A 16,453-nucleotide genomic window follows, 5' to 3' on the forward strand; every position below is an offset into this window, starting at 1 on the left:
GTGTTGGTTGTGGACGTCAGGTCATCTGACAGGTGTAGTCCTAGGAACTTCACGCTGCTGACCCTTTCCACATCAGCTCCATCGATGTGCAGAGGTGTATGGTGTTGTTTTCCCGCCCTCCTGAAGTCAACCACCATCTCCTTAGTTTTTCCCACGTTGAGAATGTGGTTGTGGGATTTGCACCATCCTGTGAGCAGCTCCACCTCCTGTACACCGACTCATCATTGTCACTGATGAGACCCACCACTGTTGTGTCATCAGCGAACTTGTTGATGAAGTTGTTGTTGAGTCTAGCAGTAGAGTCGTGTGTAAGCAGACTAAACAGCAGGGGGCTTAGGACACAGCCTTGGGGCGAGCCAGTGCTCACGGCTATGGTTTTTGATGTCCTACTGCCCACCCTGACTGTCTGCTGCCGTTGCGATAGAAAGTTCAGCACCCAGTTACATGTGCCAGCATCAACCCCCAATAGCTCCAACTTCTCCACCAGCTGCTGCGGAATGATTGTGTTAAAAGCACTCTTGACTTGTGAAATAATACAAACAGGTGATCGATGGTCGTCACGGAGAGCCATGTCTGTCTCCACGCGGGATCCATAAACCAAACAAACATCGATGAAGGCAAATGGGGTCGTGACTAACGGGCCGCACGGTGGCGCAGCGGTAGATTTGCCGCCTCACAGCGCCAGAGACCCGGGTTCGATCCCGACTATGGGTACTGTCTGTACGGAGTTTGTCCGTTCTCCCCGTGACCTGCGTGGGTTTCCTCCGAGATCTTCGCACACTCCAAAGACGTGCAGGTTTGTAGGTTAATTGGCTTTGGTAAGAAATGTTACATTTTCCATAATAATAATAATAATAATAATATATTTTATTGTCATTGCACGGAGGTACAACGAGATTTGGTTTGCAGCTTCCATCTGATGTAATAACTTCATTAACTAAAAATTTAGATACCCAGAGAGAACAAGATTTATTAAAAAAACTAGTAAAATACTCTGTCTTTGGCTAGTGGTGTAGGATAGTGTTAATGAGCGGGGATCACTGGTCGGGGTGGACTAGGTGGGCCGAAGGGCCTGTTTCCACGCTGTATCTCTGAACTAAACTAAACCAATGATCTAGAGGACTACAACAACATCTGTCAGGGTCGATGGAATCCAATCAGCCTGCAACTGTTGCCAGGACATCCTTTATAAAACACTTTATTGGTGTTTTACCTCAGAAAACCTCGTGCACCTGAAGTATTTCATTATAAAGTCCTTTCAATCATCTGGTGACAAGATGCGGGCATCTGGAACACATTACAGCTGAGAAATTCCTCGGTTTAATATTGGTGTTACAAAGTCCCGGCCTATAGGGGGCTTTTAGGGGGAGGCATGTTGGCCCAGCGGTAGAGTTGCTGCCTTACAGCGCTCACAGCGCCAGAAACCCGGGTTCGATCCCGACTACAGGTGCTGTCTGTGTGGAGTTTGCACGTTCTCCCCGAGACCTGCGTGGGTTTTCTCCGAGATCTTCGGTTTCCTCCCACACTCTAAGACGCGCAGGTTTGTAGCAAAATTGTCCCTAGTGGGTGTAGGATGGTGCTAATGTGCGGGGGTCGCTGGTCGGCGCGGACACGGTGGGCCGAAGGGCCTGTTTCCGCGCTGCATCTCTAAACTAAACTAAACCAAAGCCGTTTGTTGAATGAAAATGAAAAGCTGGTGCGACTTGGGTGGGGGAGGGATGGAGAGAGAGGGAATGCCGGGGTTACTTGAAGTTAGAGAAATCAAGACGCATACCACTGGGCTGTAAGCTGGCCAAGCGAAATATGAGGTGCTGTTCCTCCAATTTGCATTTGGCCTCACTCTGACAATGGAGTAGACCGAGGACAGGAAGGTCAATGTGGGAAGGAGAATTAAAGTGTTTAGCAACTGGGAGATCAGGTGAGTTACTGAGATACTGCACCCCAGTGAAGCCCATCGAACCCCTTGCCTCTTGGTTGCCATCTACCCGTCACAGAATGGGCAACCAGCATTCACTTCTCTGCTGGGTTTGGACCAATTGCACCTGGAATCCACAGTTCCTAAAATAACTAATCAGTCTCACTGCCAATTCCTGATTGTTAGCCTGTGTCTAATTGTGAAAAGATAGGGATTAATTGCTCATCATTTCCAGATTTTACCTCTGCTGATTATTCCGTCACACAGACACACACGCACACACACATACAGATACACACGCACACACACATGCTCACACATGCACACACTAACAGACATGCGTGCTCACCTGTGCATACCAACAAACACGCACACACATGCACCACACACACACACACACATACACACACACACATACAGATACACACGCGCACACACACATACATACAGATACACACACACACACACACACACACACATACATACAGATACACACGCGCACACACACAGACGTGTGCACACACATACAGATACACACGCATACACACATACATACAGATACACACGCACACACACATACATACAGATACACACACACACACACACATACATACAGATACACACACACACACATACATACAGATACACACGCACACACACACACACCCATTAAATGTCCCCACCGCTACAGATATCCATATTAAATGCTCCCATTCCAGTAAACAGATGTTTTCCACTTTCTCCAACGTGTGAGTGGAGGAAATATGCAAACCCTCACCCAGGGAACAAGCAGTCCAGTCATGGCTTGTTTCACCAATTGACAGTGACAGGTATGGGAATGAATATTTACCGACTGCACTTCAGAATTAATGAAGCCTGTACAACAATTAGAGAGCTTATCACATCCACCTTCCCACTGTCTACAATTACAGACAGTTGCTGCTCACTGCAGGATTAAATCATTCTTATATCACCAACAACTTGCTTGCTCCTACAATTTAGTCGAGTCTAATTTAGAGATACAGCGTAGACAATATGACCAGAGGTCACAGCCTTGGAATTAATGGACGTTCCTTTAGGAAGAAGATGAGAAGGAATTCCTTTCCTCAGAGGGGGTGGTGAATCTGTTGAATTCTTTGCCACAGGAGGCTGTGGAGGCCAAGTCAATGGATATTTTTCAGGCAGAGATGGATAGATAGTTTCTTGATTAGTGCGGGTGTCACGGGTTGTGGGGAGAAGGCAGGAGAATGGAGTTGGGAGGGAGAGTTAGATCAGCCATGATTGAATGGCAGAGTAGACTTGATGGGCCGAATGGCCTAACTTTGGTGCTATCACGAAATAAACATATGATTCAAATCTGGCCTCGATTTTTAACATTACCAAGCAGATAACTGTTATCGGTCGTGGAATAATGGATGGCAGAAAATAACTCTGTGAATGTGTTCTCAGTGAGATTGATGGCAACATTTGCGATTATTTCACTTTGTTTATGGACTGTGGATCTAACCACAAGCCTCCCCCTTCTTTACGAAGCATAAACATGGTTGTACGACACTATTTGTCCAAACAGTTTGCACATGGGGAACACGTAATGGACATCAGCCGTAGTCTTCAGCTGACTGCCAACCAGATGTGTTGAGGGTGTCGAAAGCAAGCTCGGCGGGTCAGGCAGCATGTGCGAAGGGTAATGTTTCGGAGATGTTTCAGGTCCAGATACATCATCTGGTTGGAGCTCCAAGGAGATAGGCACAAAATGCTGGAGTAACTCAGCGGGACAGGCAGCATCTCTGGAGAGAAGGAATGGCTGACGTTTCGGGTCGAGGCCCTTAGCTTTAGAGTTTTAGAGATACAGCGCGGAAACAGGCCCACCAAGGCCGCACCGACCAGCGGTCCCCGCGCATTTATACTATCCTACACCCACTAGGGACGATTTTTACCTACATACCCAAGCCAATTAAGCTACGAACCTGTACGTCTTTGGAGTGTGGGAGGAAACCGAGGATCTCGGAAAAAATCCACGTGGTCACGGGGAGAACGTACAAACTCTGTAGAGACAGCGCCCGTAGTCAGGATCGAACCCGCCAGGTCTCTGGCGCTGTAAGGCAGTAGCTTTACTGTTGTGCCACCGTGCCATAGCCTGAAAGAGTAGAGGGGACAGACACAAAATGGTGGAGTAACTCAGCGGGACTGGCAGAGTCTCCAGAGAGAAGGAATGGGTGACGTTTCGGGGGTGAGACCCTTCTTCGGACACGGAGTCGAGGAGGGATAGCCAGGATAGAGAGGTGGAGGGCTAGTGATAGGTGGATAAAGCAAGGAGTTGATTCTTAGATGGAGTCAGGTGAGGGGGTGGTGGGGGGGGGGGGGGGGGGGGAGGAGAGGTTGAGGCAGCAACAGGGTTGGGAGGTGATAAGTGGAGAAAACAAACGGGGCTGCACATTATGGGATGTGAGAATGAATGCAGAAACGTTGACTGTCCATTTCCCTCCTGGCCATTCGGCCCACCGAGCCCATGCCGACCAGCAATCACCCCATGCACTAGCACTATCCTACACACTTTGGGTGGCGCCGCGGTGGAGTTGTTGCCTCAAAGCGCCAGAGACCCGGGTTCGATCCCGACTACGGGTGCTGTCTGTACGGAGTTTGCACGTTCTCCCCGTGACCTGCGTGGGTTTCCTCCCACACTTCAAAGACGTACAGGTTTGCAGGTTAATGCGGGAACTCCTCATGACCATGAAGGTGACTCCCCGGCAACCACCCGCGAACATGTGGCACCCGCATAGTCTCCTGCAGTCGCCTAAAAAGTCGCCTAAGTGCGAAAGGCCCATTAAGCTCTTAATATGACATTTTACTGCAGATACGATTCTACATAAACTCGCGATCAGGTGACAGGAGTCGCCTAGATATTTCCCACATGCAGATTTAAAAGACCTTGCTGAATAAAATTAATCTGGATTTTTGGACGAAGTCTTAAATTCCCTCCAATTTATTCGAGATTCCAGAGAGCCTCACATTGAAGATGTCCAAATGAATGAAAAGCAGCAGCATTCAGGAGTAGAACAGTCTTTTCCGCTCACGAGCGGAAAAGACTGCAAAAAGTTGTTAACACTGCCCAGTCCATCATCGGCTCTGACCTCCCTACCATCGAGGGGATTTATCGCAGTCGCTGCCTCAAAAAGGCTGGCAGCATCATCAAGGACCCACACCACCCTGGCCACTCACTCATCTCTCCGCTGCCTTCAGGTAGAAGGTACAGGAGCCTGAAGACTGCAACGTCCAGGTTCAGGAATAGCTGCTTCCCCACAGCCATCAGGCTATTAAACTCAACTCAAACAAAAATCTGAACTTTAATAGCCCATTGCACTTTATATGCTTATATATATATATATATATATTCAATGGTATATGGACACACTGATCTGATCTGTATTTATTTATGCCTACTATATTCTGTTGTGCTGAAGCAAAGCAAGAATTTCATTGTCCTATCTGGGACACATGACAATAAACTCTCTTGAATCTTGAATCGTGAACATGGGGAGTAATCAGATAATGGGAAGAGCAATGAGGAAAACGAGTTGGGAGGTTGGGGTTAAGTTTCCAGAGAGATTAGTCCCCAAAACATTTTGTTCCCGATGTACGATTATGACTTGTATCTCTGTGGTCAGTGCGTTTTTGGAACAATGAGAAACAAACCCGGCAGAAGATTTACAGCAGGACTTAAACAGATGATCTCAGGGTAGAACAATCAAGTCAAAAATGGCTCAGATCTTGCCATGACGCATAGCGCAAAAAATGCACTCTAAAAATAAGTATTTAAGGAGCAGTTCTGAATTAAAGTGAAACACAGCAAACTGACAACAATTGCAAAGGTGGACAAAAATGCTGGAGAAACTCAGCGGGTGAGGCAGCGTCTTTAGAGTGAAGGAATAGGTGATGTTTCGGGTCGAGACCCTTCTTCAGACTGATGTGGGGGGTGGGGGGGCGGGAAGAAGAAAGGAAGAGGAGGAGACAGTGGGCTGTGGGAGAGCTGGGAAGGGGAGGGGAAAGAGGGAGAAAGCAGGACTACCTGAAATTGGAGAAGTCAATGTTCATACCGCTGGGGTGTAAACTACCCAAGCGGAATATGAGGTGCTGGTCATCTCGCCTCCAACCACCTTAGTAAGGCCCCATTGACTTAATTGGCCTACTATGCCACAGCTGATAACTTCGTTTGGTAAAACCTCCACTACTTAAAACACCGATTATCCTTGAACAGTTTAAGAAGGAACTGCAGATGCTGGAAAAGTCGAAGGTAGACAAAAATGGCGGGGAAACTCAGCGGGTGAGGCAGCATCTATGGAGCGAAGGAATAGGTCGAGACCCGAAACGTCGCCTATTCCTTCCCTCGGTAGATGCTGCCTCACCCGCTGAGTTTCTCCAGCATTTTTGTCTATCCTTGAACAGTTGATCCCATTCCTTCGCTCCATAGATGCTGCCTCACCCGCTGCTTTACCCCAATATTTTTGTCTACCTTCGATTTTTCCAGCATCTGCAGTTCTTTCTTAAACAAGAATTGCAAGATGATTCGTTGGTATTAGTGCATTGATAACTTAACACATTTTAAAGATGCTGTTATTGGTGGCTACGTCAAGTGTAATATTGGGCTTTTGGCTTGTTTTAGACAAACCTCGTTTTTCACAAGTTCCTTATTTACCCAGTGGACTGTCGACCTCTAGCGAGAACACACTGTATTTGGTGAACGTCTTCCCGCCAATATTCTGTGTGTCACAACAACCCGGAGAAGAATTACGATCTCAGCAGGAGGAAATTCTTCATGGAGAGATGTACTCCCACAATGGGTTATTGATCGGGGACGATCAGCCATGATCGCAATGAATGCCGGTGCTGGCTCGAAGGGCCGAATGGCCTCCTCCTGCACCTAGTTTCTATGTTTCTATGTTTCTAGTGCAGCCTCATTGAATCAGAGCACAGAGGAGCGGCTATTCGGCCCATTGCATCTATACTTGAATGAGGTGGCCATTCAATGTTATCGAGAGATACAGCGCAGAAACAGGCCCCTCGGCCCACCAGAGATCCCTGCACACTAATGCCCCTGTCCCACTTAGGAAACCTGAACGGAAACCTCTGGAGACTTTGCGCCCCACTCAAGGTTTCCGTGCGGTTCCCGGGGTTTTTTGTTAGTCTCCCGACCTGCTTCCACTACCTGCAACCTCCGGCAACCACCTGCAACCTCCGGGAACCGCACGGAAACCTTGGGTGGGGCGCAAAGTCTCCAGAGGTTTCAGTTCAGGTTTCCTAAGTGGGACAGGGGCCTGTCCCACTTTCACAACCTAATTCACGACCTCTGCCGAGTTTGCCCTTGACTCATACTCGCAGCGAGGTTGTCACGAGGTTGTAGATAGGTCGTAGCAGGCCGTGATGCTAGTCGTAGGTAGTCGTGGCATCAAGTAGGTCACGGCGTTTTTCTCGCCTGATGAAAAATGTCCACGAGTAAAAAAGGTCGTGAAAGTGGGACAGGCCCTTTACACTATGCTACACACACACACACACACTAGGGACAATTTACCTATATACCAGGCCAATCGACCTACAAACCTGTACGACTCAATGCATGGGTTTGATGTGACAACTACATTTGTGAGTAAGGTAATTTGTACACAGTTGTACAGATCTGCGGACTGTACTGCAGTGAAGCTAGTGGAACAGTTAGCTCGACAGCATCCTCCCCATCCTGACCTCGAGGTCAGCCTGTGAGGAGTTTAGTTTAGAGCTACAGGGTGGAAACAGGCCCTTCGGCCCACCTAGTCCGCACCCACCAGCGATCACCATCCTACATCCCGGGGACTATTGCACAGAGTAAAATTAACCTACAAACCTGCACGTCTGGGAGGAAACCGGAGCACTCGGACAAAACCCACGCGGGTCACAGGGAGAACGTGCAAACTCCACACAGACAGAACAGAGAAACAGCGGTAGAGTTGCTAATTCTGCTCCGATGATTTATGAATTTATGAATTCCATTACTTTGCACTTCATCTGAAGCAACTGTTTTCCCCATCAACAATTAGCTTGCCGTGATGTTAATAGATTCCTCCAACGGCAGCCCAGGACGCTATTAGTTAAACTATCAGCTTCAAAGGAACTTGAGAAGAGGTAAATCAGGGTGACTTGCTTCAGAAAAGTATCTTTGAAGGGAACAACTAACCAGTTTATGCAAATGCAATGGTTGAAAGGATGTAGGAGTGGTGATATCCTCATGCATATCTGTCATAGACACCTTTGATGTACAGGACAGGAATAAGTAGCGGTTTCAGCGGAGAATCGGAAAGGGAGTTGGAAACAAAATAGGCCCATCTCCAACGAGGGATATTAATATTGGTCCCCGTATTACCCCATGGTCAAATACCTCACATATGATCAGTGTTGTGTTCATAGCACACCATAAGGGCGGCACGGTGGTGCAGCGGTAGAGTTGCTGCCTTACAGCGCCCGAGACCCGGGTTCAGTAGACAATAGGTGCAGGAGTAGGCCATGTGGCCCTTCAAGCCAGCACCGCCATTCAAAGTTCAATGCTGACTTTAGAGACATAGCATTGACACAGGCCCTTCAGCCATCCAGGTCCGTGCCGGCCAGCCATCGCCCCGCACCCCGCTATCCCACATACACTGGGGCCAATTTACATTTTACACCAAGCCAATTAACCTACAAGCCCGCACGTCTTTGGAGTGTGGGAGGAAACCGGAGCACCTGGAGAAAACCCACACAGGTCACGGAGAGAACGTACAAACCCCGTACAGGCAGCACGCGTTGTTGGGATCGAACCTGGGTCGCTGGTGGCACGGAGGTAGAGTTGCTGCCTTACAGCGCCAGAGACACGGGTTCGATCCTGACCGCGGGTGCTGTCTGTACGGAGTTTGTACGTTCTCCCCGTGACCTGCGTAGATTTTCTCCGAGATCTTCGGTTTCCTCCCACACTCCAAAGACGTACAGGTTTGTAGGTCAAGAGACTTGGTATAAATGTAAATTGTCCTTAGTGTGTGTAGGATAGTGTTAGTGTGCGGGGATCGCTGGTCAGCGCGGACTCGGTGGGCCGAAGGGCCTGTTTCTACGCTGTATCTCTAAACCAAACTCTACTACTTGGCCATTTCAGAGATGATGGGAGACGCACAGATACGCAGGGAATGGAGGGATAGACACAAAATGGTGGAGTAACTCAGCGGGACGGGCGGCATCTCCGGAGGGAAGGAATGGGTGACGTTTCGGGTCGAGACCCTCCACCAGACGGAAGAAGATTCTGAAGAAGGGTCTCGACCCGAAAAACATCGCCCATTCCTTCTCTCCGGAGATGCTGCCCGTCCCGCTGAGTTACTCCACCATTTTGTGTCCACCACTTTGGATTATGAGCAAGCAGACAGTCGCACTTGGCATCATGTTCGAAACAGACTGTTTCTGCGCTGTCCTGCTCCACGTTCTGTGTTATTACACTCGTGTGGCGGCATTGCACGCCATTTAAAAAACGCAAACGTAATTCCAGGAAGCTATTAGAAGCACCACTATAATATTCGGTTGTTGACTTAATTTGGAAATTAAACCACTCAGGCAAATCTAAACAATCTCCCACTTGATATCCACCCCCATAAACATCCAGATGCATTAAATATTGCAACAGTGGAATCAACTTTCATGATCGGTTTGGTGCTGGTTTCAAATTACAGTCAGTTTAACTAGTTGTAAATTGGCAACACTGACTGTATGAACCACTTAGAGTCCTTCGAAGGAGACAGAAAGCCATTACCCTGCCGAGACTAGTTAAACAGCCATTGTCCAGAACCTGCCCCGAACCTTACCGCAGGCATGGAATCCCACAGCAGCTCGCAGGGCAATGTTGAATGGTGAAATAAGGGACTGCAGGTGCCGGTTTACAAAAAAAAGACACAAAGTGCTGGAGTTAAGGGTTTGTCCCACCAGCATGCGCCTGCATGTGGCAAGCTCGACCTAACGTGGTCGCTTGAGCCGTACGGCCTCGCGGGGCCGGTCCCACTTCGATCTCCGGAATTGTGCGGAGCTGGTCCCGACATCACGCGGGGCTCCGAAAAACTGGCCGTGTTCAAAAATTCCGCGCGGCAACGGCCCGCCGGCCCGCAGCCGCCTCGACGCCGTGTCACTCACTCGACCTCCGCGCGGCTCCCGCTTCTGGTTTGGTCGCGCTTGCCGCACGGCTCAAGCGACCACGTTAGGTCGCGCTTGCCGCATGCAGGTCGCATGCTCGTGGGACAGGCCCTTAACTCAGCGGGTCAGGCAGCATCTCTGGAGAATAACGGATGGGCAACGTTTCGGGTCGAAACCCTTCCTCAGTCCGTTGCCTGACCCGCTGAGTGACTCCAGCACATTGTGGTCTACATGTCACTCTTCTTTCATCAGCAGCTTGGGAGTAACTTTACACCTCACCCCCCCCTCCAAACTTCCTTTCCTCTGGCTTCACATTTCAAGCCTGATCTCAAATTCAGAAATGATAGAAGCAGAATCAGGCCATTCAATCATAGCTGATCTCTCTCCCTCCCAATCCCATTCTCCTGCCTTCTCCCCACAATCCCTCCAACACTTATCAAGAATCTATCTCTTCCTTAGAATTATCCATTGATTAATGGCCTCCACAGATTCACCCCCCTCTGACTAAAGGAATTCCCCCTCATCTCCTTCCTAAAGGAAAGTCCTTTAATTCTGAGGCTATGACCTCTGGTTCTGGACTCTCCCACTAGGGGAAACACTCTCGAGTACACCAGGCCAAGTGCTGTCAAAATGCCGCATATGCCCAATAATTCTTAATCAGAATCAAAGGACGTTCTCTCAGAATTAAAGGAAGTTCTTTTAGGAAGGAGATGAGGAGGAATTTCTTTAGCCAGAGGGTGGTGAATCTATGGAATTCTTTGCCACAGAAGGCTGTGGAGGCCAAGTCAGTGGATAGATTTAAGGCAGAGATGGATAGATTCTTGATTGGTACGGGTGTCAGGGGTTACGGGGAGAAGTCGGGAGAATGGGGTTAGGAGGGAGAGATAGATCAGCCATGATAAATTGGCAGGGCAGAATTGATGGGCCGAATGGCCTAATTTTGCTCCTATCACTTGTGATTCCTAGGTTGGTAGCACAATGGCAAGCTGCTGCCTAACACCACCTGAGACGCAAGTTCGATCCCGACCTTGGGTGCTGTCTGCACGTTCTCCCTGCAATCACTTAGGGAGATCCTGCAAACACCTCACAGACAGCATCAGAGGACGGGCTCTCTGGCTTCCAAAGACGTGCGGGTCTGTTGGTTCATTGGGTGCCCCAAAATTGCCCCCAATGTGTAGGGAATGGCTGAACAAGCGGCATAACAGAACTAGTGTTCACAGGTAATAGCATGAGCGCAATGGGCCGAAGGGCCTGTTTCCCTGCTGCATCTCCAAATTATCGGTACAGGGGAAAAATTTGGTTAAAATAGTTCGGGAAATTAGAAAAGATGACAAAGATACAATGCATTAAAGTCCTTGGGAAAAAGACTAAAGTGAACAAGAGGGGCAAAGGCTAAAAGATAGTACAAGTTTGTGCTTCCCACCCTCGAAGCTAAATAATTAGAGAATAATAATTAGGCTGTAAAATCTGAGATGAAAGGAAATCTCTTTGACAAGCAGGAACAAGAAGTTTATATGGGGGGGAAGGACATGCAGATGAAACACTTCGTATGTCTTCAATTTATCTGCCATCGCACAAGATAAATATTCTGAAAACAGTGAAAATGTAATTAAAATGGGAGTTTTCGGAGATGGATGAGGAATGTCCTGGTTTCAACTCCTTTGGACTTTAGAGAGACACAGCGCGGAAACAGGCCCTTCGGCCCATCGAGTCCGCGCCGACCAGTGATCAAGCGGTGCACTGGGATTCTCTGCCTCAGAGGGAGGTGGAGGCGGGTTCTCTGGATACTTTCAAGAGAGAGCTAGATAGGGCTCTTAAAAATAGCGGAGTCAGGAGATATGGGGAGAAGGCAGGAACGGGGTACTGATTGGGGATGATCAGCCGTGATCACATTGAATGGCGGTGCTGGCTCAAAGGGCCGAATGGCCTACTCCTGCACCTATTGTCTATTACACACTAGGGACAATATTGTGTGTGTGTGTGTGTGTGTGTGTGTGTGTGTGTGTGTGTGTGTGTGTGTGTGTGCGTGTGCGTGTGCGTGTGTGTGTGTGCGCAGGATAGTACTGGCATACAGAGATTGCTGGGGAGCATACGCAGGTCACGGGGAGAACGCACAAACTCCTCACAGACAGCACCCGTAGCCGGGATCGAACCCGGGTCTCCGGTGCTGCAAGGCAGCAACTCTACCACTGCGCCACTGTGCCGCCCAAGGATAGGAAAGTTCTAGAAGGATAAGGATTAAACAAGCAAATGGGACAAGGCTAAAAAGGACGTTGGGCTGAAGACTCCTCCAAGCACTTTATGACTGTGATATTAGCCTCAACTTTTTGAATGAAGCAGATGTTAAATCCCAAATGGCCCACTCCCATCCAAGAGATGTTACATTGCCAAAACACACTCCCGCACAAAGGTTCCAATTGCTAGTTTTCTCATTCAAGCCGGAAAGGCTCAGAGAAGATTTACGAGGATGTTGCCAGGACTCGAGGGAGGTTGAGCAGACTGGGACTCTATTCCTTGGAGCGCAGGAGGATGAGGCGTGATCTCGCAGAGGTGTACAAAATCATTAGAGGAATAGATCGGGTAGCCGCCCAGAGTCTCATGCCCAGAGTAAGTGAATCGAAGACCAGAGGACATAGGTTTAAGGTGAGGACAATAGACAATAGGCAATAGGTGCAGGAGTAGGCCATTCGGCCCTTCGAGCCAGCACCGCCATTCAATGTGATCATGGCTGATCATCCACAATCAGTACCCCGTTCCTGCCTTCTCCCCATATACTCCGCTATTTTTAAGAGCCCTATCTAGCTCTCTCTTGAAAGCATCCAGAGAACCTGCCTCCACCTGAGAATTCCACAGACTCACCACTCTCCGTGAGAAAAAGGAGAAAAGATTTAATAGGAAGCGAAGGGGTAACATTTTCCACACAGAGGGTGGTGGGTGTATGGAACAAGCTGGCAGAGGAGGTAGTCGAGGCTGGGCATATCCCATCGTTTAAGAAACAGTTGGACAGGTACATAGATAGGACAGGTTCAGAGGGATATGGACCAAGCGCAGGCAAGTGGGATTAGTGTAGCTGGGACATTGTTGGCCGGTGTGGAGAAGTTGGGCCGAAGGGCCCATTTCCACACTGTATCAGTCTATGACTCAAGTAGCTAGCACGAGCAGACTTAAGGGCCTGTGTTCACTCTCACGACTTAATTCAAAACCTCTGCCAAGTTTAAAGGACCTAAAAAAAAAAATCAAGATCGCGGTAATCTACGAACTCCTACGACCTTCCACGACTCTGTTCACAAACTCCTACGAGTCTGTCTACGAATTCCCACGACCATTTCGCTGCCCTCCTTACGAGTAAAAAGTTGCAATTTCTTTCATCCCGACCATTTTTATTTTCACTCGTGGACATTTTTTCTCGGGCTGGAAAAAAAAACGTCCCGACTTACCTGATGCCACGAGTACCTACAACTGGCATAACGAGCCGCCGCGATATATCCACGGACTCCTACGGCGTAGTTTGAATCAAGGGAGAATTCGTGAATTGCCTCGTAAAAGTGGGACAGACGAGGCCCTTTAAATGTCCGTTAAAACCGCATCCCCCCCCCCTGGGAACGCCCGTAGAATCACACACACACGACCGCTGAAACTATTTAACATCATCTTTTATAATCCAGTTTCACATTCTAGAAGGATCAGCGACTTGCATCACAAAATCTTGCAGTCCTTGTACAAGCATTACAACCTCACTCTTAATACCTTCAGTACTGAACAGCAAAAGTAAGCAAAGAACACAATACAATTGCACTTTTAAACTACCAGTATGGGCTATATTCAGCATCTCCAAACGCAACTGAACTAACATTAAGTTATAATACAGATTACAATTTTTTTTTTTTTAAATTGCACAAAAAATCCTTGATGCATAAATATTCTTCATTACACCAGTACAAAAATACTTGTACTCAATATTGTTCAAAATACTTTTAACAAGAACAGCTGATATTTGGCAAGGTGGTTTCTCCGGTGGAGGCACGCTACCTGGTCAGGGCAATTAAAATGGAGGCTGTGAGAGCTTCAAATATGGAGGTGACATCCCCCCTCCCCTCCCCTCCCCCTCCCTCTCCCCCCTTTCCAAAGGGAATGGTGTCAAGAGCATCGCAAGTCGGGAGATTAATTGATCTCCTGTGAACCTTCCTCAGACGTTGGACAATGCTGATCTACGGGGACTTGGAGGAACAGAGAGGGACGAGGCGAGGGGGCACAGGGTAAAATGGCCGACACATCTACAGAAAAGAAAGACACATCTCACAAGACGAGACTAACATCCCATGCTGGTCTTTGGAATCCAGTTCCTTCGATGTCAACCCTTAACTTTTGAAAGCTTCACAGCGGTGGTGCCATCTTAAAAGAGCCGGTGCGTGGATCGACTGCACTGCCAGGTTACAAGGCCTCCCACAACAAAGTTCACCAAAAAAGTTCTTAATCCACAGGCCAGTGACTGCTCCATCCCAGAGGAAATGATGCAGCTGTTCCATATCTCCTTCAAACAACAACCCCACAAAAACTAAATCCAGTCCATCCTTGCGAATCACTCCATGGAGAAACTTTTAGTCGTCGAATTGGGGAAGTCTGGGGGGGGGGGGGGAAAGAAACATCGAAGACATAGTTAGCCATCTTGAATATTTGGCCACCCAAGGAGCATTCAAGATTGAAAAAAAAGTAACGAGCGAGACTTGGGGGCGGTACGGTGGCGCAGTGGGCGTGTTGCTGCCGAGAAAGATGGCGGCACCTCAAGGCAGCGGCCTCTGCAGTCCGTCTGTCTTTTAAAAACATTTTTGTCCTGGTGAGTGTATAGTTTGGTTGTAGTTTATATATTGTGTTTAACTGTGTATACATGGGGGACGGGGGGGGGAAACGTTTAAATCTCTTCCCTGTACGGGGGACCCGAACTTTTCCCTGTCAGGTCTCCATTGTCGTTGGGGCCTAGCACCGTGGAGCGGCCTCCAGCCGGAATGACCTGGGAGCTCCAGTCCCGGAGCCTGCGGACTCACCATCGTGGAGTTGGCCGGCTTCAGAGCGTGGAGAGCTGTGGTGGCGCGTGGCTACGACCTGACTTCGGAGGCACCAGCCGCAGGCCCGGTGGACGATGACATCGGGAGCTCGCGGGTCCCTAGTGGGAGACCGCTTTTCGGAGCTCCCGCAACGGCAATGTTGCGATCAGCCATTATCACATTGAATGGCGGTGCTGGCTCAAAGGGGCAAATGGCCCACTCCTGCACCTATTGTCTATTGGCAACTTCTCGGGCCCGAATCGCGGGGTTAAAAACGACCCGGAGTAGGGCCTTACATCGCCCGGAGCGGCCTTAACGGCCGCAGGACTTGCCATCGCCCGCCGGGTGTTTTATCATCGGGAGAAGAATGGAAAACAGGGGAGAAACAATGACTTTTCCTTCCATCACAGTGAGGAGGAGATTCACTGTGATGGATGTTTGTGTAAATTGTGTTAACTGTGTCTTGGGATTTTTATTCGTGTTGCATGACTGCAGAAACCAAATTTCGTTTGAAATTCATTTGAGGTTCAAATTACAATAAACATTGTATTGTATTACAGTGCCAGAGATCCGGCTTCAATCCTGACTACGGGTGCTGTCTGTGCTGAGTTTGTACGCTCTCCCTGCGACCGGAGCTCCCAGAGTAAACACACGCTGGTCAATAGACTGTCTACTGTCTATTGGCCTGTGTGGGTTTTCTCTGGGTGCTCCGGGTTCCTCCCACACCCCAAAGACGTACAGGCTTGTTGGTTAATTGGCTTCGGTGAAATTGCAAATCGTCCCTAGTGTGTGTGGGGGACAGTGTGAGCTAAAGATGGTCTAAATGTAATAAGGAACTATGTAAGGTGTCCTTGAGATGTCTGAAAGGCGCCCATTAAATAAAATTTATTATTATTATTATTAGATGCTGGCTTCTACCAAAGATGGACACAAAACGCTGGTGCAACTCAGCGGGTTCAGGCAGCATCTCTGGAGAACATAGATGATAGGTGACGTTATGGGCCGAGAACACAGGAAGCATTAAGAGGGTCGGAGGTTTCAGGAACTGCAACAATCGTCTGCCCTATGGGTCTAGGGATGATAATTCCTCCTTTAACTTGCATCACTTCAAAGGAATGTGTCAATGAATGACTGCAGAAGGGAGTGGTGGCTGGAAACATGAGGAGGCGTTTGGAAAGAAAGTTGTGAAAATGCCAGCTGGCTTTACACCATTCCATGATGTATCGAGCTCATCGTTCAAATTAGTGACCACTTCTAGTCCGAGCATCTCTCTCTCTCCCCAAGATATTTGCGTGTAAAATCAGGTATGAAATAGATCGGGTAGAGT

The 16,453-nt window shown here is 48.6% G+C and overlaps 1 protein-coding gene across 2 annotated transcripts in view; it reads right to left on the reverse strand.

Moving 5' to 3' along the window:
- Positions 1 to 13,720: 13,720 nt before the first annotated feature.
- LOC116968128 (RNA-binding protein with multiple splicing 2) overlaps positions 13,721 to 16,453 on the reverse strand; it is a 94,673-nt gene continuing 91,940 nt past the window's right edge. For both annotated transcript variants that reach the window (XM_033014746.1, XM_033014747.1), the window contains one exon: positions 13,721 to 14,704. The gene's annotated coding sequence lies outside the window, so the exon portion shown is untranslated. The remainder of the gene's footprint in view (positions 14,705 to 16,453) is intronic.

The sequence above is a fragment of the Amblyraja radiata genome, chromosome X (assembly GCF_010909765.2).
Source record: "Amblyraja radiata isolate CabotCenter1 chromosome X, sAmbRad1.1.pri, whole genome shotgun sequence".
Lineage (NCBI taxonomy): Eukaryota > Metazoa > Chordata > Chondrichthyes > Rajiformes > Rajidae > Amblyraja > Amblyraja radiata.